Below are 27084 nucleotides of genomic sequence, written 5' to 3' on the forward strand. Positions count from 1 at the left end.
TATATTCACTTTAACAGATGGTGACCTCAGCTAGGAGTGAAATAGCAGCGAGGTTTCCCAGGTCTCGCCTTCCTTTAGTCCTTCTTCCAAACCAAGGGCCGGCAGGGTAGCCTAGTGGTTAGAGCGTTGTACTAGTAACCGGAAGGTTGCAAGTTCAAACCCCCGAGCTGACAAGGTATAAATCTGTCATTCTGCCCCTGAACAGGCAGTTAACCCACTGTTCCTAGGCTGTCATTGAAAATAAGAAATTTGTTCTTAACTGACTTGCCTAGTTAAATAAAAGGTTAAATTTTAAAAAAATAAAAAAAAATATCACCCGGATGTCATAGCACTTAGTCCCCTTCTTGATTCTGCTCCGGTAGCTCTCCTTACGTTTCTCCTGTGCCTTGTCCATGTTCAGTCTCACCTTGATTGATAACAGGAATAAATGCAATTATATTTCATATTACAAATACATTTCTTACATATCTCTTGGAGGGCCAAAAAAAAAAATACATGAACAATGTCCACCATCGCCTTGGAGGCGGTCTCATCCTTGATGTATATCACACAAAAATAACATCTATTTTTGGATTTTGTTTGGTTCTAATTCTCAGAGTAAAAAAAACTCCTCGGATATTATGAAAGCTTAACCAAGTTTATTCTTCCCAGAGGATCAATACAGCATCATTCAGACAAAACATGTTTCCACCACTACAAGTATATATACTCCACTTAAGACACTCCTCCTTCTCTCCAACCCTTACATCTTATGGTTCCACAGGAAGACAAAAGTAATACGATAATAAACCATAATTTCACCCTTAAGGGGGGGGGGGGGATCTGACCTGACCTCAACCCCCTCATTTGCCTAATCCACAGATGTCCATCCACTCCCCCTAAACCAATCCTGTGACTTCCTCCCATCCACCCAGCACATTCCAAAGCCATCTGGGCTCCTACAGATAACCATTAACATCAAAAACAAAAAAAACAGTCTCCATCACTCCTCAGATACTATACTGCTGAGTAAAACAACGTTCCAAGTTTAACCCAGAATCTAACCGGTTCCGAACACCCTTTCTAAAATGGGTTTACAAAAGAAAATTTAGAGTTAAGCACGTACTCTTCCTGTACTGACCTTAAAGGGGTATTGCCTCCATCCACTTGGTGATTGGTCGCCATCAGACACCAGCTGTTGCCATTCCTGGATTTAGTGAATGAGGTCAACCCCTAACATTTAAAGTGTTAGAGAGAAGATTATTTTGTTACCCATGTCTGTGTCAAACAGTATGCACATTTTCATATTTGTAAAGATACTGAAACACACACACACACACGTTCTAGAATATTTAACTCTGCTGTGGTCAAATAAAGTAACCATCACAAAAACAACTTGTCAGGGCAAAATTTGAATAGGGACACTTACCGATCATGCGTTATGGTGACCATTCCATTTACTCCATTCCAGACATTATTACGAGCCTTCATCCCATTGAACTATATGTACAGCTAGCAACATGTAGACGACCAACTAGCTAGATGGAAATTGGTTGTACGTAGCTAAATCCGTCAAGTTATCTAAATAGCACTGCTTAGCGTTGCGCCTCTTGTCGAGATCCGTGGTGCCTTCATTGTACTTCGCCTGGTTGGAAAGTTAAAAGAAAATCTCTGAGGGATGCCATTGAAGTGCAAGATATATACAAACAGAAAGCTACAATAACAGTTACAGTAGCTAGCTAGCTAACGTTAGCTAAATAAAACTGGCTGGCTGGCTGGCTGGCTAAATGACCAGACAGGCTGAGGTAAATAAGTACAGTAGCTAGCAACGTTAGCTAATCTATATGAGGTAAATAAGTACAGCCTACATTATTTCTTCCTATTTAACAAGTGTTCTTATATAAAGACAAATATATGGTAAGGTTAAAGAGTGTTCTCTTTCCAGTCTTTTTAGTCCTCTGAAGCAGCAGGTTGTCATCCTCAAAAACACCGTCGTTGGGGAGCAATTCTGAGGTAATAATTTTGTGCGAACTGAGTGAGCGCTTATGAAGTGAAATAGATCCAAGCAACCAGCATAGCAACGGGCGCTTTGATTCATCACGTAATCTGGTCAGAATTTTGCAAGTTCTAGCAACATCCCTAGCAACAGAAGCTAGAACTCATGGAATCCCATTGTGACACTTTTTGGCAGGGGGAAACTATTTGGCATGACAGGCCCTGGTTAAAAGATAGTGAACTATGTAGAGAACAGGGTGCCATTTTGGGACACTAAATAGAGAACAGGGTGCCATTTTGGGACACTAAATAGAGAACAGGGTGCCAATTTGGGACACTAAATAGAGAACAGGGTGCCATTTTGGGACACTAAATAGAGAACAGGGTGCCATTTTGGGACACTAAATAGAGAACAGGGTGCCATTTTGGGACACTAAATAGAGAACAGGGTGCCATTTTGGGACACTAAATAGAGAACAGGGTGCCATTTTGGGACACTAAATAGAGAACAGGGTGCCATTTTGGGACACTAAATAGAGAACAGGGTGCTATTTTGGGACACTAAATGGAGAATAGGATACCATTTGGGACAAATCCATCATCTAATTTCAGATCAAATCTGTTATATAGTCTAGAATGTTTTGTTTTTGTTCCAAATGCCAGGTGGTCAATGGGTCAGACAGACAGGTGGTCAATGGGTCAGACAGACAGGTGGTCAATGGGCCAGACAGACAGGTGGTCAATGGGCCAGACAGACAGGTGGTCAATGGGCCAGACAGACAGGTGGTCAATGGGCCAGACAGATAGTTGGTCAATGGGTCAGACAAACAGGTGGTCAATGGGTCAGACAAACAGGTGGTCAATGGGTCAGACAGACAGGTGGTCTATTGGTCAGACAGAAAGGAGGTCAATGGTTCAGACAGACAGGTGGTCAATGGGTCAGACAGATAGTTGGTCAATGGTTCAGACAGACAGCTGGTCAATGGGTCAGACAGACAGCTGGTCAATTGGACAGACAGACAGCTGGTCAATGGGTCAGACAGACAGCTGGTCAATGGGACAGACAGACAGCTGGTCAATGGGTCAGACAGACAGCTGGTCAATGGGTCAGACAGACAGCTGGTCAATGGGTCAGACAGACAGCTGGTCAATGGGTCAGACAGACAGCTGGTCAATGGGTCAGACAGACAGCTGGTCAATGGGTCAGACAGACAGCTGGTCAATTGGACAGACAGGCCTGTATTTGGAGAAAAACGGACCATGCATGTTATCTGTCCTGGAATGGCTGTTAGCAGATAGACATTATGCAGGCTAGAGGCTGAGACTGTGTGTTTATACAGGACTTCATTCGTTTGGCTCTGGAGACAGACAGCCTGGGAAGAGAGGGGGTAGAGCAGAGGTCAGAGGACAGTCAACACTGGTCAGGATAAACACCCCCAACACACAGTCCTGGCCTCACCCCCAACACACAGTCCGAGCCCCACCCCCAACACACAGTCCGAGCCCCACCCCCAACACACAGTCCTGGCCCCACCCCCAACACAAAGTCCGGGCCCCACCCCCAACACACAGTCCGGGCCCCACCCCAACACACAGTCCTGGCCTCCCCCCAACACACAGTCCTGGCCCCACCCCCAACACACAGTCCTGGCCCCACCCCCAACACACAGTCCTGGCCCCACCCCCAACACACAGTCCTGGCCCCACCCCCAACACACAGTCCGGGCCCCACCCCCAACACACAGTCCGGGCCCCACCCCCAACACACAGTCCGGGCCCCACCCCAACACACAGTCCGGGCCCCACCCCCAACACACAGTCCGGGCCCCACCCCCAACAACACACAGTCCGGGCCCCACCCCCAACACACAGTCCGGGCCCCACCCCCAACACACAGTCCAGGCCCCACCCCCAACACACAGTCCGAGCCCCACCCCCAACACACAGTCCGAGCCCCACCCCCAACACACAGTCCGAGCCCCACCCCCAACACACAGTCCGAGCCCCACCCCCAACACACAGTCCGAGCCCCACCCCCAACACACAGTCCGAGCCCCACCCCCAACACACAGTCCGAGCCCCACCCCAACACACAGTCCGAGCCCCACCCCCAACACACAGTCCGAGCCCCACCCCAACACACAGTCCGAGCCCCACCCCCAACACACAGTCCGAGCCCCACCCCAACACACAGTCCGAGCCCCACCCCCAACACACAGTCCGAGCCCCACCCCCAACACACAGTCCGAGCCCCACCCCCAACACACAGTCCGAGCCCCACCCCCAACACACAGTCCGAGCCCCACCCCCAACACACAGTCCGAGCCCCACCCCCAACACACAGTCCGAGCCCCACCCCAACACACAGTCCGAGCCCCACCCCCAACACACAGTCCGAGCCCCACCCCCAACACACAGTCCGAGCCCCACCCCCAACACACAGTCCGAGCCCCACCCCCAACACACAGTCCGAGCCCCACCCCCAACACACAGTCCGAGCCCCACCCCCAACACACAGTCCGAGCCCCACCCCCAACACACAGTCCGAGCCCCACCCCCAACACAAAGTCCGAGCCCCACCCCAACACACAGTCCAAGCTGGTCATGCTACTTTTCGTGTGACATCATCGTGCTGTAGGGAGTGGTTTGTTTCAGTTCCTCGTTATAAGCCTAGCGAAGACCATTTTCAGATGTGAAACTTTCACAAGACAGAACAACCACCATTTCCTCTGTCCCCCTTAGACTGATGATGTCATTCAGATTCCAGCGTAGGGCTTGTTCTCACAGAGCAGCCTCTGCTGTGGTCTGTGTGTTTATCTCCGTCTCACCTGTCTTGTATGAGCAACAACATATTTCATTTTACCAGGCAGGTCAATAAAGAACACATTGGTTATTTACAAAAACAGCTTGCTATGGCTACTAGCCCTCTGTCTACCCTTGAAGAGTGAACGTTAAGCTACTAGCCCTCTGTCTACCCTTGAAGAGTGAATGTTAAGCTACTAGCCCTCTGTCTACCCTTGAAGAGTGAACGTTAAGCTACTAGCATCGACAGTCTCAATAAGCGTTAACCTACTAGCATCGACAGTCTCAAACATTAAGCTACTAGCATCGACAGTATGTGACAAGCAAAGGTAACGTATATGGACCGCGGTTCTGGCCAGGGTAACGTATATGGACCGCGGTTCAGGCCAGGGTAACGTATATGGACCGCGGTTCAGGCCAGGGTAGTGTATGGAACACGGTTCAGGCCAGGGTAATGTATGGAACACGGTTCAGGCCAGGGTAATGTATGGAACACGGTTCAGGCCAGGGTAATGTATGGAACGTGGTTCAGGCCAGGGTAATGTATGGAACATGGTTCAGGCCAGAGTAACTTGCTGAATTGAATTAACCCCAAGCCTGCTGCGTTTGTTGTCGCTGTTCTAACATAGTGAGATTGACATCATGTTTTGTGTGTGTGTGTGTGTGTGTGACTCTATACATACAGGTTAACAACCACACTGTGACCCAGTTGGTTGACTAACAACATACAGCAAACATTCAATCGAGTTTAGAAATTAAAATTAAAAGAAAAATAAATCAATATTTTAGGAAAAAAAGCCTATAAATAATCTTGGCAAGGTAAAGAAGAAAATACCATTTCTGAACTTAATTAGGAATATATTTTACTGAATGAAGAGAGCCAACAACTACAGGTTAAACTCACATAAAGCGTACCACTTAATGGTTACTAAACCTGGTAAACAGCCCTCACATAAAGCGTACCACTTAATGGTTACTAAACCTGGTAAACAGCCCTCACATAAAGCATACTACTTAATGGTTACTAAACCTGGTAAACAGCCCTCACATAAAGCATACTACTTAATGGTTACTAAACCTGGTAAACAGCCCTCACATAAAGCATACTACTTAATGGTTACTAAACCTGGTAAACAGCCCTCACATAAAGCATACTACTTAATGGTTACTAAACCTGGTAAACAGCCCTCACATAAAGCATACTACTTAATGGTTACTAAACCTGGTAAACAGCCCTCACATAAAGCGTACTACTTAAATGGTTACTAAACCTGGTAAACATCTAACAGCCCTTACATAACGAATATACACGTCAAAACAGTTATAATTTTAATACATCAAGATACAAAACACATTAGAAACAACCATGAGATTAATGACAATTTTAAAATCTATGAAAATCTATACGAATTAGAATTACACAACAGTGGGACTGACCCGACCATGCCTTTTTAGACTCCACTATCCTGAAGGAGCTATGAGCAGACAAAAAAAAATTAAATCACTAAAAACAGAGATCATCCAAAAATAAATACTAGTCAGTTAAAACATTCGCATGGTGAAAACATTTTGGGACAAAGTAACGTCCCATACTTACTCAAATGACAACACAAGTCACTCAATTCAGGACTTCCTAGTTCCATGTATCAAACCGTTATTTCAGTTATATATATATATATATATATATATATATATATATATATATATATATATATATATATATATTATTTTTAATCTGGAGAGTCCCCTGCTGATTACAGACCCATAAATTGAATAAATTGCAACAATAAAATCATAACAAAGTTCGTATGCAACAGAATGGAAAAAGTTCTTCAAGACTTGATACATATTAATCCAAACACAGTTTATTAAAACTAGACACTTAGAAACAAATTCAAGAACATGTTTCAATGTAATACAATATGCTAAAAAAACAAAACAAGATCTAGATGTATCAATAACGGCTGTTGATGACGAAAAGGCTCATGACTGTCTTGAATGGTGTTTTCCAAATGAAATAATAAACGCAATTCAAATAGGATAAAAATATCCTAAAGCAACAATATCCAAAAATGATACGTTATCTGATAAAATGCGTTAGAAAGAGGCACAAGACAGGGATGTCCTCATTCCACTCCCTCCTATTTGCACTGGCAACTGAACCGCTTGCAGAAAGAATTAGACAGGACCCTTAAAACGTAACAGGTATGCAATATAATGTGTTTTGATGTATTTTTGGACCATTTTCAATTATGTTTACTCGTCGACATTCATTGATAAAGAAAAATAGTCCAAAATACATCAAAACACATTATATTGCAAACAATCTATCCTACCTAACGGTGATGCAGTGAGACAAGTCACCTGACAAAACCCTTGCACGGAAAGTCTAAAAGTTGGCACATTATAAAAGCCCCCACAAACTGTAGACTCCACCAAACACTTCCGCCTCAACGTCTATATGGGTGTATGAGTGGGCTGCCATAAACACTGCTATGCTAATCACACACTACAAGTAGTAACTTGTGCCTATTTTAAAACGAACAGGCAATCCACCACAGCCCCCCCCCCCTTTGTGGCATAGACAGCCAGCATCCCAAATGGCACCCTGTTCCCTTCATAGGGCACTACTTTTATCCAGAGAACCCTATGTCAAAGTAGTGCACTACTTTTAACCAGAGAACCCTATGTCAAAGTACTACTTTTAGCCTGTCGTATCACAAATCATTCACTGCTCTGTACACTAGCTATACACATAGGCTACAGTAGAAGTCTTTGTGAGTGAGTGTGTGTGTGTGTGTGTGTGTGTGTGTGTGTGTGTGTGTGTGTGTGTGTGTGTGTGTGTGTGTGTGTGTGTGCGGACAGAGGAAACTGCAGTTGACTTGGTTGTTTATTTTGGGGAAGTAATTGACCAATAATACACCTTTTGGTCAACGAAATTGAAATACAAGTAGCCTATAGTGTATTGCCCAATCACAGCAAGGCTTCTTTGAGTAGTGTTTTCACACTTGGTTCCTTTCAGAGAATGTTTGTGAATTCAGTGCGGTTTGCTTTATTTTTTGTGCAGAGCACCCACAACGAAGGAACTCAGACCCCTCAAAAGAGGCCCCGAAGTGAACCAAACCGACCATCTAAAGAGGTTCCCTTTTTTAGGGCAATGTGAACATAACGCTCTCCAGGTTCCCTTGTGATTCCTGCACCATACACTAGACTACTGTTATAACCCCTCACACTAGACTGCAGTTATAACCCCTCACGCTAGACTGCAGTTATAACCCCTCACGCTAGACTGCAGTTATAACCCCTCACGCTAGACTGCAGTTATAACCCCTCACGCTAGACTGCAGTTATAACCCCTCACGCTAGACTGCTGTTATAACCCCTCACGCTAGACTGCTGTTATAACCCCTCACGCTAGACTGCTGTTATAACCCCTCACGCTAGACTGCTGTTATAACCCCTCACGCTAGACTGCTGTTAGAACCCCTCACGCTAGACTGCTGTTATAACCCCTCACGCTAGACTGCTGTTATAACCCTCACGCTAGACTGCTGTTATAACCCCTCACACTAGACTGCTGTTATAACCCCTCACACTAGACTGCTGTTATAACCCCTCACACTAGACTGCTGTTATAACCCCTCACACTAGACTGCTGTTATAACCCCTCACACTAGACTGCTGTTATAACCCCTCACACTAGACTGCTGTTATAACCCCTCACACTAGACTGCTGTTATAACCCCTCACACTAGACTGCTGTTATAACCCCTCACACTAGACTACTGTTATAACCCCTCACACTGGTGTCACAATAGAGAGAAGATGAAAACGTGGTGTTTTTGGGTATTGATTAGCGATTGTCAAGGATGCAGATAAATTCCAGCAGTTTTTTTTGTTCAGATTATTTGTTTGCAATATGTGATCTATAGGCTAAGAGAGCTTCGTAAGGCGTTTATATAGTGTGAGAAGACAGAGATTTTGTACCATATTATAAACTGGGTGGTTCGAACCCTGAATGCTGATTGGCTGACAGCTGTGGTATATCAGACCGTATACCACGGGTATGACAAAACATATATATTTTTTAGTGCTCTAATTACGTTGGTAAACAGTTTATAATAGCAATAAGGCACCTCGGGGGTTTGTGGTATATGGCCAATATACAACGGCTAAGGGCTGTATCCAGGCACTCCGCGTTGCGTCGTGCTTAAGAAGAACAGCCCTTAGCTGTGGTATATTGGCCATATACCACATCCCCTCATGTCTTATTGGTTAATTATAGGGGAAAAACCCTTGCTGGGTGTACAATTCTCTATTTCTGTGCAGTTATTCTTCTGCTATTTATTCTGTTACCAATAATATGTACACGTTCATAGTATCTTTTGTTTACAATTATTGTCTCATCATTTAACTAAATGCAATCTTTTAGCTTCCAAAATATAAGTATATATCTGCCAGTGTGATGACAACATTCTGATGGAATGGCTCATCCTGCACATGGTAAAACCCCAGAATGCATTGAGTGAATGTTGGAAAAAGATCTTGGTTCCTTTCTATACAAAGCAATGTGAATGCAAATAGGACTCGGACCACAAAACAAGTGAAGTGATCTGGCAAAAGAGTTGAGTCCTCATTCAAAGGGAACTGAGTTCTTTTTTAAAAGACTTATACAGTGCCTTCAAAAAGTATTCAGATCCCTTTGACTTTTTCCACATTTTGTTACGTTGCAGCCTTTTTCTAAAACGGATTAAATAAAACAATTATCAGCAGCAATCTACACACAATAACCCATAACGACAAAGCAAAAACAGGTTTAGAAATGTTATATATATATATATAAATAAAAACAGAAATACCTTATTCACATAAGTATTCAGAAGCTTTGCTATGAGACTGTAAATGGAGCTCAGGTGCTTCCTGTTTCCATTGATCATCCTTGTTTCGACAACTTGATTGGAGTCCACCTGTGGTAAAGTCAATTGATTGGACATGATTTGGAAAGGCACACACCTGTCTATATAAAAAGGTCCCACAGTTGACAGTGCATGTCAGAGCAAAAACCAAGCCATGAGGTTGAAGTAATTGTCTGTAGAGCTCCGAGACAGGATTGTGTCGAGGCACAGATCTGGGGAAGGGTACCAAAACATTTCTCCAGCATTGAAGGCCCCCAAGAACACAGTGGCCTCCATCATTCTTAAATGGAAGAAGTTTGGAAAATACCAAGACTCTTCCTAGAACTGGCAACCCGGCCAAACTGAGCAATCGAGGGAGAAGGGCCTTGGTCAGGGAAGTGACCAAGAACCCAATGGTCACTCTGACAGAGTTCCTGAGTTCCTCTGTGGAAATGTGAGAACCTTCCAGAAGGACAACCATCTCTGCAGCACTCCGCCAATCAGGCCTTTATGGTAGAGTGGCCAGACGGAAGCCACTCCTCAGTAAAAGGCACATGACAGCCCGCTTGGAGTTTGCCAAAAAGCACCCAGACCATGAGAAACAAGATTCTATGGTGTGATGAAACCAAGTTTGTACTCTTTGGTCTGAATGCCAAGCGTCATGTCTGGAGGAAACCTGGCACCATCCCTACGGTGAAGCATGGTGGTGGCAACATCATCATGCTGTGGGGATGTTTTTCTGAGGCAGGGACTGGGAGACTAGTCAGGATCGAGAGAAAGATAAACAGAGCAAAGTACAGAGAGATCCTTGATGAAAACCAGCTCCAGAGCACTCAGGACCTCACAGTGGGGCGAAGGTCCACCTTCCAATAGGATAACGACCCTCAGGACACAGCCAAGACAACGCATGAGTGGCTTCGGACAAGTCTCTAAATGTCCTTGAGTGTCCCAGCCAGAGCCTTTGCCTTGAACCCGATCAAACAACTCTGGAGAGACCTGAAAATAGCTGTGCAGCAACACTCCCCAAACAACTTGACAGAGCTTGAGAGGATCTGCAGAGAAGAATGGGAGAAACTCTCCAAATACAGGTGTGTCAAGTTTGTAGCGTCAAACCCAAGAAGACTTTGAGGCTGTAATCACTGACAACGCTGCCTCAACAAAGTACTGAGTAAAGGGTCTGAATACTTGTGTAAATGTGATCAGTTATACACACACATACATACATACATACATATATATACACACACACACATATATATATGTATATATATATACACATACACACACACACACACACACACACACACACACACACACACACATATATATATATATATATATATATATATATGCAAAAAAAAAATCGAAACCCCTGTTTTTGTTTTGTCATTATAGGGTATTGTGATGTCATTATGGGGTATTGTGATGTCATTATGGGGTATTGTGATGTCATTATGGGGTATTGTGATGTCATTATGGGGTATTGTGTGTAGATTGATGAGGGGGGGAAAACAACTTAATCAATTTTAGAATAAGGCTGTAATGTAACACAATGTGGACAACCTCCCGTATGCACTGTACGTCATATAATAGCAAAATATTACAGCAAGTCGGGATGAGACAATGTAACCAGCGGATTGATGTCTGTGTGTAAAACGACACATTCAGTCCAGTCTAACTGAACTTAGTAAAATGGCCTGTCTAGCTGCTTGTTTAGGTGCCTCTCTCTCTCTCTCTACAAAGTAGCCAGTCGAGAGAATATATAATGTAAACAACGGATGGTTGTTGTGTGGTTAAAATGAAACATTGTATCAACGCTACAACGTATCAAGACTCACAAACGTGGGTACAGTTGAAATGACAAGCCGATGGATACAGACAGGAAGGACTGAGGTGTCATTACAAACGATCCCAGACACACAGCACTAAAACCTCTGCCTCCAGGACACGAATTACAAGGCACTAAACTCACCTCCGTCCCGGTTCCGAAGTCACCGAATTACAACTTTGGACCGACAGCAACGTGGAGGACTTCCGCCGTCCGAGGGGAGTAGGAAGGAGACCCGAGGGAGAGAGGAGGTTTCCCTGCGAGGAAAACGATCCTCCTCGCCTCTCCAGAAATACCTCCGTTATCCCATCATTGAACGAGTCCGAAGGCAGAACGAGGATAGGCGGGACAGTGATAACTCCGAGTCCCGGAACGGCGCAAACGTTCCCAACGGTCCCGCAGCTCACAGACGTTGGTAGGTTAGTGAAGGTCCCATAGCTAGACACGGTTAACATCCCGGCCACTGTCGCCCCGATATCGCCCCCCAGCAACTCGCTGTCTCGGTTTCCATGGTATGTCTGTTGTACTGGCCGTCCATCTAGTGAAATGTTACTAAGGAAAAAGAGAGCTGCTTGTCTCCGCCGCGTATCTCTACTTTTCCTCCGGTGTTGTTTCTGCGGGTTGGTAGTGTTGTTAACGGTAGTGCAGGCGGCAGCCGCCATTCTCTAATGAGGAAGTATCTCACGGCGTTCCACTCGCGCAACAGGACCTGTCCACGCCCCCTGTGCTTTCTATTGGACGAGAGGGCCTAATCTAAATAACATTAAAACAGATGGACGGTGGAGAAAGCTGAGGTCGGGCTCGATTAGATTTTTTTTTTTAAAGGTTTTAAATAGATTTTTTTTCTTTTTTTTCTGAACGCCTTAAGTCGAAAACATTTTGAAAAAATATAAATTTACTAGACTTCAGATGGACACGAATAATGAACGGCAGCTCAGTAGTCTATTAGGCTATTACAGTACATTTCACAATACAACCTATTTTCAATAATACTCAATAACTCTATAATAATATTGTGTTAGTAACAATAAGGACTCATTTATTTTTGACGTTTACAATTTTCAGTTAGCAAAGACCGCTGAGACATCTGTGACAGATATTAGGCTACATTAGTAGATGAGGTATAATGATGACCAGTGAATAAATAATCCTCAAAATACCCTGCTGATGATTTTCTGCAATGATACGTTGTCCTCTGACACACACACACACACACACACACACACACACACACACACACACACACACACACACACACACACACACACACACACACACACACACACACACACACACACACATTTGTTTTACTATCCTTGTGGGGACCAAACAATTGATTCCAATTCAAAATCATGTTTTCCCTAACCCAAACCTTAACCTAACCTAATCCTTAAAACAGCCTTTTTTCTTATGGGGACCTTGCAAAATGTCCCCATTTTGTTTTACTATCCTTGTGAGGACTTCTGGTACCCACAAGGATAGTAAAACCAAACACAAACACTAAAAGTAGTGCACTATATAGGACTGTTGTCTCTCTGAATATCACTGTCCTCCCGTGCAGTCTCTCTCATCTCTCTCCGTTGCATCCCCTGTCTCTTTCACTGATCATCTCTCTCCCTCTCTCTCTGTCTCTCTCTCTCTGTCTCTCTCTTCTCTCTCCTCTCTCTGTCTCTCTCTCTCTGTCTCTCCTCTCTCTCTCTCTCTCTCTCTCTCTGTCTCTCTCTCTCTCTCTCCCCCCTCTCTCTCTCTCTCTCTCTCTCTCTCTCTATGTCTCTCCTCTCGCTCTCTCTCTCTCTCTCTCTTTCTCTCTCTGTCTATCTGTCTCCTTCCTTCCTTCCTTCCTTCCTTCCTTCCTTCCTTCCTTCCTTCCTTCCTTCCTTCCTTCCTTCCTTCCTTCCTTCCTTCCTTCCTTCCTCTCTGTCTCCAAAGGCCAGTCAAGGGGACACCGGAAAACCGAGTGTCTACATTCTCTGTGATCTGACTCATAGCTAAAGGAGAGAGGGACAAAGGAATGTTTACCTCTTATTTGGTGACTCACTACATCCTCACTGATAGTTAAACTATTGATATGGAAAGGAAAAATATGACCACTCAGCCTCATGACTCAGGAGCCACCTACTGCCGTTGTGCCCTTGCACAAGGCATTTAATCCCCAAACTGCTCCAGGGGCGCTTGCCCAGTGGTTGACCCAGTGGTTGACCCTGTGGTTGACCCTGTAGTTGACCCTGTGGCTGACCCTGTAGTTGACCCTGTAGTTGACCCTGTAGTTGACCCTGTGGTGGACACTTAATTTCCTCAGTGAAAACAATGTACTGAGCAAATGTCAAATAGTATTTTTTACCAAATTACCATAAAGACAGACCACGTATTCACCACGTATTCACGTATTCATACACTAATTGAAAAACAAACAAGCCAAAACAAAGGCAAAGTCTTCTCATTCTTTGTTGATTTCAAAAGAGCTTTTCACTCAATTCGGCATGAGGGTCTGCTATACAAATTGATGGAAATTGGTGTTGGGGGAAAAACGTACGGCATTATAAAATCCATGTACACACACAACAAGTGTCCGGGTAAAATTGTCAAAAAACACACATTTCTTTCCACAGGGCCGTGGGGTGAGACAGGGATGTAGCTTAAGCCCCACCCCCTTCAACATATATATCAATGAAATGAAAAAGGCACTAGAAGTCTGCAGCACCCGGCCTCACCCTACTAGAATCTAAAGTTTAATGTTTACTGTTTACTGATGATCTGGTGCTCCTGTCACCAACCAAGGAGGTCCTACAGCAGCACCTAGATCTTCTGCACAGACAGGCTATGTTCTCACTGCCCACAAAATGAGGTGGAAACTGAGCTGCACTTCCTAACCTCCTGCCAAATATTTGACCATATTAGAGACACATATTTCCCTCAGATTACACAGACCCACAAAGAATTTGAAGACAAACCCAACCTTAACACTAACACTAAATCTAACCTTAACACTAACCCTCAACACTAACCGTAACCTTAAAACTAACTCTTAACACTAACCTGAACACTAACCTGAACACTAACCTGAACACTAACCCTTAACACTAACCCTTAACACTAACCTCAACATTAGCCCAAACCTTAACACTAAATCAAACCTTAACACTAACCGTAACCTTAAAACTAACCCTTAACACTAACCGTAACACTAACCCTCAACACTAACCCTCAACACTAACCTGAACACTAACCTGAACACTAACCTGAACACTAACCCTCAACACTAACCTGAACACTAACCCTCACCACTAACCCTCAACACTAACATGAACACTAACCCTCAACACTAACCTGAACACTAACCTGAACACTAACCCTTAACACTAACCTCAACACTAACCTGAACACTAACCCTCAACACTAACCTGAACACTAACCTGAACACTAACCCTCAACACTAACCCTCAACACTAACCTGAACACTAACCTGAACACTAACCCTTAACACTAACCTGAACACTAACCCTCAACACTAACCCTCAACACTAACCTGAACACTAACCTGAATACTAACCCTCAACACTAACCTGAACACTAACCCTTAACACTAACCTGAACACTAACCTGAACACTAACCCTCAACACTAACCTGAACACTAACCCTCAACACTAACCTGAACACTAACCTGAACACTAACCTGAACACTAACCCTTAACACTAACCTGAACACTAACCCTCAACACTAACCTGAACACTAACCTGAACACTAACCCTCAACACTAACCTGAACACTAACCTTATCACTAACCCAAACCTTAACATTAACCATATTCTTACCTCCTCTCCTCTCCTCCCCCGCATTCATGTTGGAACCCCAGGGCTCGATGTCATGTGTGATGTCACTGATCCTCCGGTTGAAGTCCTGCGACCCTGAAGGGAGTGACCAACTGTCGTAACCCTGCAAGGCCATTGCCGACGTACTGCTCATGCTCCGTTTGATCCTTCCAAAGCTGTCTGTCAGGATGCCTCCCACAGATAACAATGCCTTCTAGGAACCTTTTGAAGATGCCATAATTAGAATGCCTTTAAGGGAACAGACAGTGGAACAGTTAGAATGTCTATAGAGGAACAAACAGTTAGAATGTCTATAGAGGAACAGACAGTTAGAATGTCTATAGAGGAACAGACAGTTAGAATGTCTATAGAGGAACAGACCGTTAGAATGTCTATAGAGGAACAGACAGTTAGAATGTCTATAGAGAAACAGACAGTTAGAATGTCTATAGAGGAACAAACAGTTAGAATGTCTATAGAGGAACAGACAGTTAGAATGTCTATAGAGGAACAGACAGTGAAACAGAATGTCTATAGAGGAACAGACAGTGAAACAGAATGTCTATAGAGAAACAGACAGTTAGAATGTCTATAGAGGAACAGACAGTTAAGAATGTCTATAGAGAAACAGACAGTTAGAATGCCTATAGAGGAACAGACAGTTAGAATGTCTATAGAGGCACAGACAGTTAGAATATCTATAGAGGAACAGACAGTGGAACAGAATGTCTATAGAGGAACAGACAGTTAGAATGTCTATAGAGGAACAGACAGTTAGAATGTCTATAGAGGAACAAACAGTTAGAATGTCTATAGAGGAACAGACAGTGGAACAGTTAGAATGTCTATAGATGAAAAAACAGTTAGAATGCCTATAGAGGAATAGACAGTGGAACAGTTAGAATGTCTATAGAGGAACAGACAGTTAGAATGTCTATAGAGGAACAGACAGTGGAACAGTTAGAATGTCTATAGAGGAACAGACAGTGGAACAGTTAGAATGTCTATAGAGGAACAGACAGTGGAACAGTTAGAATGTCTATAGGAGAACAAACAGTTAGAATGTCTATAGAGGAACAGACAGTGGAACAGTTAGAATGTCTATAGAGGAACAGACAGTGGAACAGTTAGAATGTCTATAGGAGAACAAACAGTTAGAATGTCTATAGAGGAACAGACAGTGGAACAGAATGTCTATAGAGGAACAAACAGTTAGAATGTCTATAGAGGAACAGACAGTTAGAATGTCTATAGAGGAGCAGACAGTGGAACAGAATGTCTATAGAGGAACAGACAGTGGAACAGAATGTCTATAGAGGAGCAGACAGTGGAACAGACAGTGGAACAGTATGTTCTCTCTGCATCTCTCTTGCTCTCTTGCCCTCCTTCTCTGTCACGCCCTGATCTTAGAGAGATGTTTTAATTTTTTATTTGGTTAGGTCAGGGTGTGATTTGGGGTGGGCATTCTATGTTGTCTATTTCCTTGTTTTTGCCGTGTATGGTTCCCAATCAGAGGCAGCTGTCTATCGTTGTCTCTGATTGGGAATCATACTTAGGTAGCCCTTTTTCCCACTTTCTGTTTTGGGATCTTGTTTTTGTTAGTTGCTGTTTTAGCACTACAATACTTTACGTGTCGTTTATCTTTCTTGTTTTTTTTTGGTGTTCATTTAATAAATGCAAAATGTACGCCTACCACGCTGCACCTTGGTCTCATTCCGACGACAGCCGTAACATTCTCTGTCTTTCTCTCTTAATCTCTCTCCCTCTACATCTCTTTCCCTCTACATCTCTCTCTATCTCTGTGTCTCTCTCTGTGTCTCTCTCTCGCTCTCTTTGTCTCACAAATACAGTCACACAAAACAGAAACAAAGACCAATTCCTGTACAAAAATTGCATCAGAAAAGCTTGAAATCGACGGAATAAGTGGTTCTTCATCAACCTTTTGAATTTCTGCCAATCAGAGAGATCAGTTTGTGTTCACCTGGAGTGTGTGTGTGTGTGTGCATGTTCATGTGTGCGTAAATGCCTGTGTGTGTGTGTGTGTGTATGTGTGTGTGTGTAGACGCATTAGTTTGTGGTATCTTCTGGAGTGTGTGCGCGTGCGTGTGTCCCTACGGGACTTGCAATCATGGTCGGTAGACGCATCAGTTTGTGGTTCTCTCCTGGAACGTAAACAATCATTAAGTTGTCTGGAAAGACTGGGAATGCAGTTCCAATTTTCCCATGATTCCCAAGGCCTGAATACGGACTAGTTTTAGCCCTAAACCTAGCTTTTTTATAAAACCAGACATGGGTGGAACATTTTGGGAACCTGGTTCCACTGGATTCCCACCCATTCTCACCGATGTTTATAAATGCATTCAACACTGCACATTGCTAAAAGACAAGTTTTGAAGATGTGGCATCTCACTCCACCTGCACGTGTGTGTTTTTTTATTTAGATTTATTTCACCTTTATTTAACCAGGCTAGTTGGTAAGCAAGTTCTCATTTACAACTGCGACCTGGCCAAGATAAAGCAAAGTGTTTGTGTATGTGTTTTATCTCACCAAGTATAACAGTGGTAGTCCCATATTTTTTTGCCAGGGAGCCATTTTGGCAGAATTCAATCACTGAGAGAGCCGCCATCTTACCACGTTGACCGAACATCTCAATGATGTCACGCCTGCTCCCGCTCCCCTTCAGCATTTATTTCTTTCATCACATTCTTTCATCACATTCCCAGTGGGTCAGAAGTTTATATACACTCAATTAGTATTTGTTAACATTGCCTTCAAATTGTTTAACTTGGGTCAAATGTTTCGGGTAGCCTTTCACCAGCATCCCACAGTCATTTGGTGAATTTTGGCCTATTCCTCCTGACAGAGCTGGTGAAACTGAGTCAGGTTTGTGGGCCTCCTTACTCACACACACTTTTTCAGGTCTGCCCACAAATCTTCTATAGGATTGAGGTCAGGGCTTTGTGATGGCCACTCCAATACCATAACTTTGTTGTCCTTAAGCCATTTTAACACAACTTTGGAAGTATGCTTGGGCTCATTGTACATTTGGAAGACCCATTTGTGACCAAGCTTTAAATTTAACTGATGTCTTGAGATGTTGCTTCAATATATCCACATCATTTTTTTGCCTCAAAATGCCATCTATTTTGTGAAACGATTCAGTCCCTCCTGCAGCAAAGCACACCCACAACATGATGCTGCCACCCCCATACTTCACAGTTGGGATGGTGTTCTTCGGCTTGCAAGCCTCCCCTTTTCCTCCAAACATAACGATGGTCATTATGGCCAAACAGTTCTATTTTTGGTTCATCAGACCAGAGGACATTTCTCCAAAAAGTACCATCTTTGTCCCCATGTGCAGTTGCAAACAGTAGTCTGGCTTTTTTATGGCAGTTTTGGAGCAGTGGCTTCTTCCTTGCTGAGCGGCCTTTCAGGTTATGTCGATATAGGACTCATTTTACTGTGGATATAGATACTTTTGTACCCGTTTCCTCCAGCATCTTCACAAGGTCTTTTGCTGTTGTTCTGGGACTGATTTGCACTTTTCGCACCAAAGTACGTTCATCTCTAGGAGACAGAACGCGTCTCCTTCCTGAGCGGCATGATGGCTGCGTGGTCCCATGGTGTTTATACTTGCGTACTATTGTTTGTACAGATGAACGTGGTACCTTCAGGCATTTGGAAGTTGCTCCCAAGGATGAACCAGACTTGTGGAGGTCTATCATTTTTGGGGGCTGATTTCTTTTGATTTTCCCATGATGTCAAGCAAAGATGCACTGAGTTTGAAGGTAGGCCTTGAAATACATCCACAGGTACACCTCCAATTGACTCAAATGATGTCAATTACCCTATCAGAAGCTTCTAAAGCCATGACATAATATTCTGGAATTTTCCAACCTGTTTAAAGGCACAGCCAACTTAGTGTATGTAAACTTCTGACCCACTGGAATTGTGATGAAGTGAATTTTAAGTGAAATAATCTGTCTGTTAACAATTATTGAAAAATGACTTGTGTCATGCACAAAGTAGATGTCCTAACCGACTTGCCATAACTATAGTTTGTTAACAAGAAATTTGTGGAGTGGTTGAAAAACGAGTTTTAATGACTCCAACCTAAAGTACCCAACCTAAACTGTATTTTATACAATTATAAATATATTTATTTAAATTACACAACTTTCCCCAGGCCTTTATAGCCGTATAGTCTAGTTTAGGCAATAACATGAACACTTATTTGTTTTATGGTAACTGTGATTTGAATGATGTTTCACGATTTTTCTTTTACGTTAACGTTTCCACGTTTAAAACTTTACAACCATAGTTTTAATAAATTATTTGTTGACATGTGAACATGTGAAAGGATACCTTTTTTGAATGTTTCGTGAAATTCGCTGAGGAGGATTGTTCTCCCCCCCCTCTGAGGAGCCTCCGCTGGTGTATTTATGACAGAATATCTGTGTGTTTATTATGAGGCATGTTATTATTATGAGGCATGTTATTATTATGAGGCATGTTATTATTATGTTATTATTATGAGGCATGTTATTATTATGAGGCATGTTATTATTATGGGGCGTGTTATTATTATGTTATTATTATGAGGCATGTTGTTATTATGAGGCATGTTATTATTATGAGGCATGTTATTATGAGGCATGTTATTATTGTGAGGCATGTTATTATTATGGGGCATGTTATTATTATGAGGCATGTTATTATGAGGCATGTTATTATTATAGGGCATGTTATTGTGAGGCATGTTATTATTATGAGGCATCTTATTATGAGGCATGTTATTATGAGGCATGTTATTATTATGAGGCGTGTTATTATTATGTTATTATTATGAGGCATGTTATTATTATGAGGCATGTTATTATTATGAGGCATGTTATTATTATGAGGCATGCTATTATTATGAGGCATGTTATTATTATGAGGCATGTTATTATTATGAGGTATGTTATTATTATGAGGCATGTTATTATGAGGCATGTTATTATGAGGCATGTTATTATTATGAGGCATGTTATTATTATGAGGCATGTTATTATTATGTTATTATTATGTTATTATTATGAGGCATGTTATTATTATGAGGCATGTTATTATGAGACATGTTATTATTATGAGGCATGTTATTATTATGAGGCATGTTATTATTATGAGGTATGTTATTATTATGAGGCATGTTATTATGAGGCATGTTATTATGAGGCATGTTATTATTATGAGGCATGTTATTATTATGAGGCATGTTATTATGAGGCATGTTATTATTATGAGTAGAGCGCTAGCGTGCTGGAGGTGAATAAACCAATAAAGACTCGGTGGGTAAAGAAGGGAGCGGTGAGGACAGCAAACACTACTACAGTGACGATCACTAGACCACACGGACCATGATTCTGCCGTTCCAGCACGTCTTGGACTGACTGATTATTGTTATTATTATTGTTGTTATTGTTGTTGTTATTGTTGTGATTGTTGTTATTATGTTATTATTATGAGGCATGTTGTTATTATAAGGCATGTTATTATTATGTTATTATTATGAGGCATGTTGTTATTATAAGGCATGTGTACCATGGTGATGGTGTACCAGTTCAGAGTTATCTAAGAGTATTATAGTTTCTGTTATTGTAAAGTATTATCTAACAGTCTGCTTACTGATTGGATATGCTGTCTGTCACTCACTCCTCTGTGTAACCAGTAGCGGTCTAGCATGATGTGGGGAATTCTGGCCTGCCCCAGAATAGTCAGATCTGATCGGATCTGGTGACCCCAGATAATCTGAAACATCGCACAGATCAGAGAACAATTCTCTTCCACTGCATCCTGTAGAGAGAAACACACACCACGGTTACGAGAGCACAGTGCGTGTCTAGACGTTTGTGTATGTGTGTGTGCGTGTGCATGTCAGTGTGTGTGCGAAAAAGTGAATGAGAGAGAGGAGGGAGAGTGTGCTAGTGATTGCATGTGTGTTTGTGTGTGTGTGTGTGTGTATTGGAGCATAGTTGATCCCCAGGCATTGTAATTCTATTTCCTGCAATAATAATCTGTTGTGATTGGCTGGCAGAGTACCATACAGATGGTGGATCTTAATTTGACCCATTTCGTCGAAGGAGGAAAATAATCCTGCAGCAGGAGGATTTGAATATTTGAAGAAATATGTTTGTATACATTGCACACATAGTGCCTTCTGTAGTCTACGTGCAGGCTACAACAAGTCTTGTGTGAAATCCTATTATAATAAATTATAATAAATGTACATATTTGTAGGGTGTGGATGTATTTTTTTGTTAGTGAAATATATGATCAATTGTTTTATTATATGTTGAAGGCAAACAATAGGCAGAATACGTTTTTTTTAATTTCCTCGGTGCTTGTGTGGTCCAGCCACTGTCCCTGACAGCCGGTGTCGTCATGGGGTCGAATCTGGCCCACTGCCCTTTGAATCATAGATGTATGTCTATTTTTATACACATTCATTCCGTGGGTTTACAAAAGGTTAATTCCATGGGTTTACAAGGTTAATTCTGTGTGTTTACAAGGTTAATTCCGTGTGTTTACAAGGTTAATTCCGTGTGTTTACAAGGTTAATTCCGTGGGGTTACAAGGTTAATTCCGTGTGTTTACAAGGTTAATTCCGTGGGGTTACAAGGTTAATTCCGTGTGTTTACAAGGTTAATTCCAAGTGTTTACAAGGTTAATTCCGTGGGGTTACAAGGTTAATTCCGTGTGTTTACAAGGTTAATTCCGTGTGTTTACAAGGTTAATTCCGTGTTTACAAGGTTAATTCCGTGGGGTTACAAGGTTAATTCCGTGTGTTTACAAGGTTAATTCCGTGGGGTTACAAGGTTAATTCCGTGTGTTTACAAGGTTAATTCCAAGTGTTTACAAGGTTAATTCCGTGGGGTTACAAGGTTAATTCCGTGTGTTTACAAGGTTAATTCCGTGTGGTTACAAGGTTAATTCCGTGTGGTTTACAAGGTTAATTCCGTGTGGTTACAAGGTTAATTCCGTGTGTTTACAAGGTTAATTCCAAGTGTTTACAAGGTTAATTCCGTGGGGTTACAAGGTTAATTCCGTGTGGTTACAAGGTTAATTCTGTGTGGTTTACAAGGTTAATTCCGTGTGGTTACAAGGTTAATTCCGTGTGTTTACAAGGTTAATTCCGTGTGGTTTACAAGGTTAATTCCGTGTGTTTACAACGTTAATTCCGTGTGTTTACAACGTTAATTCCGTGTGGTTTACAAGGTTAATTCCGTGTGTTTACAATGTTAATTCCGTGTGTTTACAAGGTTAATTCCGTGTGTTTACAAGGTTAATTCCGTGTGTTTACAAGGTTAATTCCAAGTGTTTACAAGGTTAATTCCGTGGGGTTACAAGGTTAATTCCGTGTGTTTACAAGGTTAATTCCGTGTGTTTACAAGGTTAATTCCGTGTGTTTACAAGGTTAATTCCGTGTGTTTACAAGGTTAATTCCGTGGGGTTACAGGGTTAAAACTAAATAATAAAAAAACAACACGCCTATGCATCATCAGTGTTCATCATATTCTTAGTGGTGGCTAGGGCCTGCGAACTGACGTAGCGCAGCGCTCTAAACTGCTAGGGCCTGCGAACTGCCGTAGTGCAGCGCTCTAAGCAGCGAGGGCCTGTGAACTGCCGTAGCGCAGCGCTCTAAACTGCTAGGGCCTGTGAACTGACGTAGCGCAGCGCTCTAAACTGCTAGGGCCTGTGAACTGACGTAGCGCAGCGCTCTAAACTGCTAGGGCCTGTGAACTGACGTAGCGCAGCGCTCTAAGCAGCTAGGGCCTGTGAACTGTCGTAGTGCAGCGCTCTAAGCAGCTAGGGCCTGTGAACTGTCGTAGTGCAGCGCTCTAAATCAAATCAAATCAAAATCAAATTGTATTTGTCACATACACATGGTTAGCAGATGTTAATGCGAGTGTAGCGAAATGCTTGTGCTTCTAGTTCCGACAATGCAGTAATAACCAACAAGTAATCTAGCTAACAATTCCAAAACTACTACCTTATAGACACAAGTGTAAGGGGATAAAGAATATGTACATAAAGATATATGAATGAGTGATGGTACAGAGCGGCATAGGCAAGATACAGTAGATGGTATTGAGTGCAGTATATACATATGAGATGAGTATGTAAACAAAGTGGCATAGTTAAAGTGGCTAGTGATACATGTATTACATAAGGATGCAGTAGATGATATAGAGTACAGTATATACGTATACATATGAGATGAATAATGTGGGGTATGTAAACATTATATTAGGTAGCATTGTTTAAAGTGGCTAGTGATATATTTTACATCAATTCCCATCAATTCCCATTATTAAAGTGGCTGGAGTTGAGTCAGTGTGTTGGCAGCAGCCACTCAATGTTAGTGGTGGCTGTTTAACAGTCTGATGGCCTTGAGATAGAAGCTGTTTTTCAGTCTCTCGGTCCCAGCTTTGATGCACCTGTACTGACCTCGCCTTCTGGATGATAGCGGGGTGAACAGGCAGTGGCTCGGGTGGTTGCTGTCCTTGATGATCTTTATGGCCTTCCTGTGACATCGGGTGGTGTAGGTGTCCTGGAGGGCAGGTAGTTTGCCCCCGGTGATGCGTTGTGCAGACCTCACTACCCTCTGGAGAGCCTTACGGTTGTGGGCGGAGCAGTTGCCGTACCAGGCGGTGATACAGCCCGACAGGATGCTCTCGATTGTGCATCTGTAGAAGTTTGTGAGTGCTTTTGGTGACAAGCCGAATTTCTTCAGCCTCCTGAGGTTGAAGAGGCGCTGCTGCGCCTTCTTCACGATGCTGTCTGTGTGGGTGGACCAATTCAGTTTGTCTGTGATGTGTACGCCGAGGAACTTAAAACTTACTACCCTCTCCACTACTGTTCCATCGATGTGGATAGGGGGGTGTTCCCTCTGCTGTTTCCTGAAGTCCACAATCATCTCCTTAGTTTGTTGACGTTGAGTGTGAGGTTATTTTCCTGACACCACACTCCGAGGGCCCTCACCTCCTCCCTGTAGGCCGTCTCGTCGTTGTTGGTAATCAAGCCTACCACCTAGTTAAGCAGTGAGGGCCTGTGAACTGCCATAGCGCAGCGCTCTAAGCAGCTAGGGCCTGTGAACTGCCGTAGCGCAGCGCTCTAAGCAGCTAGGGCCTGTGAACTGCCGTAGCGCAGCGCTCTAAGCAGCTAGGGACTGTGAACTGCCATAGCGCAGCGCTCTAAGCAGCTAGGGCCTGTGAACTGCCATAGCGCAGCGCTCTAAGCAGCTAGGGCCTGTGAACTGCCGTAGCGCAGCGCTCTAAGCAGCTAGGGCCTGTGAACTGCCGTAGCGCAGCGCTCTAAGCAGCTAGGGACTGTGAACTGCCATAGCGCAGTGCTCTAAGCAGCGAGGACCTGTGAATTGCCATAGAGCAGTGCTCTAAGCTGCTAGGGCCCGTGAACTGTCGTAGCGCAGTGCGCTAAGCAGCGCGCTTCTGCTAAAAGCATCATGAGTTTGCGCCCATTGCTGGGCAATATGGTGACCAGCCTGAGCCTACATTAATTAACTCCACAGGTTCATTCTTTAAAATGTAAATGTTTTCAAGAAGTAAAACGAATAGTCTGATAATGTACACATCAAAGAAAAGCGTCTCAACACCATGAAATCGTCTTTGGATAGGCTCAGATGCCTATACATCTCGACAGCTTTACAAAAGGAAATATTAAAGCCACACAATACAGGCTTTCAATCCACACCAAAGACCTCTATTGCTGCCATAGGCTATCCATCGTACCATCTGGTAGTGCCTGTCGTGACAAATTATACAAAGCCTAACTATAAAACGTGGATCGTTCTACAGTAGGCCTACTGATCTGTCAATCAAATCTGTCATCAGATTGATCTGTCAATCAACTGATGGCTCAAATCAGCTGATCAACTCAGCCATGGGATACACTGTAGCCTATTATGGGTTATCACAATAGTGAATTGGATTGGCTAATGTAGGGACCCCCTCCAGCATAAGGGACCCCCCCCGCCCCCGACCTGCACGTGTCACGTCTATTTCTATGGGAACAAGCACTGTTGATGACACAAAACTGTTCACACAGTTGGTGGGGAGAATTTAGCAGTTTTAAAACTTATAACCTACAATTCTACACAGTTTTGTTATGTCTAATGTGTATTCATGGGATATACAACAATATATATGGGTTAAAAAACATTTTAAAACAAAATAACGTTAGCTGACATGGGCTCGTTGATCTGGACATTTCTGACAAGTTATAAACAGCTCTCTGTAATGACTGACATGACAAGAGGAACTAATGATGCACTAGCCAATTTCAAAATCACACCTTGTGCATTCCACTGTTACAAGTTTCAAGAGTACATTTAAAGCCATGCGGAATTCATAAAAACATTTTTAAAAATAATTTTTTTTGGGGGGGTATTAAGATATATAAAACTACAGTTGTTGATGTTTATGGCTGCATTTCAGATATACATCATGTACAGTGGCTTGCAAAAGTATTCACCCCCTTGGCATTTTTCCTATTTTGTTGCCTTACAACCTGGAATTTTAATAGATTTTTGGGGGGGGGTTTATATAATTTGATTTACACAACATGCCAATCACTTTGAAGATGCAACATGTTTTTTTTTATTGTGAAACAAACAAGAAATAAGACCAAAAAACTGAAAACTTGAGCGTGTATAACTATTCACCCCCCTCCAGTGCATAACTATTCACCCCCCTCCAGTGCATAACTATTCACCCCCCCAAAGTCAATACTTTGTAGAGCCACCTTTTGCAGCAATTACAGCTGCAAGTCTCTTGGGGTACGTCTCTATAAGCTTGGCGCATCTAGCCACTCTAATTTTTGCCCATTCTTCAAGGCAAAACTGCTCCAGCTCCTTCAAGTTGGATGGGTTCCTCTGATGTTGGGCAATTTAAAGTCATACCACAGATTCTCAATTGGATTGAGGTCTGGGCTTTGACTAGGCCATTCCAAGACATTTAAATGTTTCCCTGTAAACCACTCTACTGTTGCTTTAGAAGTATACTTAGGGCCCTTGTCTTGCTGGAAGGTGAACCTCCGTCCCAGTCTCAAATCTCTGGAAGACTGAAACAGGTTTCCCTGAAGAATTTCCTGTATTTAACACCATCCATCATTCTCTCAATTCTGAACAGTTTCCCAATCACTGCCGATGGAAAAACAATGTGGGGATGGTGTTCTCGGGGTAATGAGAAGTGTTGGGTTTGCGCCAGACATAGCGTTTTCCTTGATGGCCAAAAAGCTCAATTTTAGTCTCATCTGACCAGAATACATTCTTCAATATGTTTGGGGAGTCTCCCACATGCCTTTTGGCGAACACCACATGTGTTTGCTTATTTCTTTCTTTAAGCAATGGCTTTTTTCTGGACGCTCCTCCGTAAAGCCCAGCTCTGTGGAGTGTACGGCTTAAAGTGGTTCCCTGAAGAATTTCCCTGTATTTAACGCCATCATTACATCTATTCTGACCAGTTAATGAAAAAATGCTATGTCTGGCACAAACCCAACACCTCTCATCACCCCGAGAACCCTCATCCCCACAGGGAAGCATGGTGGTGGCAGCATCATTCTGTGGGATGGTGTTCTCAGGGGGATGAAAGGTGTTGGGTTTGTGCCAGACATAATGCTTTCCTTGATGGCCAAAAAGCTCTATTTTTGTCTCATCTGAACAGAGTACCTTCTTGCATATGTTTAGGGAGTCTCCCACATGCCTTTTGGCGAA

The 27084-nt window shown here is 43.0% G+C and overlaps 1 long non-coding RNA gene across 1 annotated transcript; it reads right to left on the reverse strand.

The window, feature by feature from the left end:
- Positions 1-294: 294 nt before the first annotated feature.
- On the reverse strand, positions 295-12208 carry LOC121839660. The gene is made up of 4 exons (XR_006079151.1): positions 11644-12208; positions 1409-1624; positions 1121-1212; positions 295-406 (listed from the first exon to the last, which is right to left on the reverse strand). It is a non-coding gene; the product is annotated as an uncharacterized LOC121839660 (long non-coding RNA).
- Between the last annotated feature and the right edge of the window lie 14876 nt (positions 12209-27084).

This window comes from Oncorhynchus tshawytscha, linkage group LG16, assembly GCF_018296145.1.
Source record: "Oncorhynchus tshawytscha isolate Ot180627B linkage group LG16, Otsh_v2.0, whole genome shotgun sequence".
NCBI lineage: Eukaryota > Metazoa > Chordata > Actinopteri > Salmoniformes > Salmonidae > Oncorhynchus > Oncorhynchus tshawytscha.